Source organism: Gastrolobium bilobum, unplaced genomic scaffold (genome assembly GCF_033153095.1).
Source record: "Gastrolobium bilobum isolate Gb01-03AN ecotype WA unplaced genomic scaffold, APGP_CSIRO_Gbil_v1 utg1843, whole genome shotgun sequence".
Lineage (NCBI taxonomy): Eukaryota > Viridiplantae > Streptophyta > Magnoliopsida > Fabales > Fabaceae > Gastrolobium > Gastrolobium bilobum.
In genome coordinates this window covers 2291-4580 of record NW_026896850.1, presented here as the reverse complement: position 1 = coordinate 4580, position 2290 = coordinate 2291, and positions in this window count along the sequence as shown.

Sequence of the window (2290 nt, the reverse complement as noted above, 5' to 3'; positions counted from 1 at the left end):
GAAGCTTTCACGTTGAGAGCTTCACTCTTTCAAACACTTTCACCTAGCCTCCATCTTCATACATAGAGCGCCTAGCAAGCCTCTTTGTGGTGATCATCTGGTGGCTTCACAAGAAGCAGTTCTTGCACCTAGACGAGTGGGTGGTGTGGATCAACGTTAGAGGGTCTGAACCCTTCAGACCTGCCTTGATCATCCGGTGATTTCACGAACAAGGTAACATCATGCTTTCCTAAAGCATGATCTTGATGTGCATGTATATTCCGCAAAGAAAAATTTTGTTTTTCCCTCTTGCATGCATCGGCCTTCAAGGCCATTTCGAACTTTCAAGTGGTATCAGAGCCCGGTTGCTTTACCATCGACGGGTGATGGTACCTTGTTTGTGATCATATTTTTCACGGTTAAAATCTCTTTAAAGGTTAAAGATTCAATTTTTTATGAATGGATTCTAATTTACAATACTTTAAACGGTTAAAGTTTTCGTTTTTATGAACATTTTATTTCGAATGCCATGTTCATGCATCCATTCATATTCATGGTTGTCTTTTTCTTTATAAAAGTTTTAAAAGGAAGCACCTTTTTGAAGGGTGGAGTTCGACCATGGAAGGTGTTTTGAACACCTTGATTGTTTTCTTATTTTTTCTCCATGAATTGTTTCATGAGCATGCAATTAAATTTTTCAAAAATTAATCTCATATACATGAGTATATGGTTCGGCCATTAAGTGTTGATGGCTATATGCATGATTTAATTTTGTGTTCTTTGAGAAAGAGGCAACAAAATTAGAATTATATTAATTGTTATATAATTCGGCCAATTGAAAAATTAAGAAAAGTTTTAAATTTTAAATATGTTTTGATAATTAATTGTTAAATATCAAGACATACGTGAAAAATATATATTACGTGATAATATTTTGTACTTGTGAGTTGTCTAACATTTCAGGTGCAAAAGAGGAAGGGGATGGTCATGGTGCTCGGAATTTGAAATTTCAAATTTAAATTAATGTGTAATTTTGGGCTCTTTTAAAAGAGATGTAATTTGAATTTCAAATTTTGTATTTTAAATTTTGTCCCTCCGAGATGTTTTGGAGCTTCTTTAATTGTAATTAGAGAAATTAGGCTAGTGGCGTATAGACGACAAGAAGCCGATGCTTGAGAAGCAAGATGGACAAAAGAGCGAGCACCATGACTATCTCAAAATAAAACTGTTTTATTTGCATGTATGTTATTATACGACTAGTATGCATGAGATAGAGTATCGCGATATGTATGCTTTATGGCTTATGACGTCTAGTATGCATGAGTTGGACTAAATTGCGTTTGTATGATTATTATGCAAGTCCAATTGCAACTAGTTTAAACCGTTAGATGTATGACATAGGTTACGACTAGCATGATAATATATTAATGCGTTTGATGAGACTTAATAAACCCTTAATAAAATGAACCTTTAAAAGGAATAAAATTATTAAGCGCATGATTACCTCCCACCACCAATATTACTCAAACCTCCTCTAAATAGTGGTGCTCTACAACCCAGTTGGGACCCACTGTTTCGTTGAGTAAGAGTAGTATTAGAAGTGTAAGACACTTGGGGTGCTGGTTAGTGCTTAACTGAGACATAAGCTGCAGGCCCAGCCGGGCTTATGTGCTTAGGGTAATAGTGCTAGGTTGGTTGCATGAGATGCACCACTAAGTGACAAGGAGTTGTCAACCTAATGTTAAGAAAGGGTATGAGATACCATTGATAAAGATCAATCCATTATTTAAATTAATCTTGCGGTCTCAGACGGGGGTTAAAATAAATAATCGCATTCTTAATCCCACTAAGGTAAATTCTAAAAGTAGAATAACCCTAAGTCAAAAGGAAGGGTCATTGACTTAGATAAAATAGTGGGAGGGGCAAAATTAATAAAAGTCTTTAATAATTTGTTTTTACTACATGACCAAATATTAATTAATTTTTATCTTTACATTTTTCAGTTAATTAGTATGACTAATACACTGTCACTGCGCTCCATACTTGATACGAACAAGCTGACCGGTCCAAATTTTATGGACTGGTATCGGAACCTAAGAATTGTTCTAAGGGCCGAAAAAATTGCTTACGTCCTAGATGCTGAATTACCCGTAGCTCCTAGGGAAGGGGAAGATGGGTTCGCGGAATTTGATTTCGAGGCCCACAAACAGCACATGGATGACAATGTGTTGGCTGTCTGCATCATGTTGGCATCCATGTCGCCTGAACTGCAAAAGCAGCATGAGCATATGGATGCTCCCTCTATTGTCTT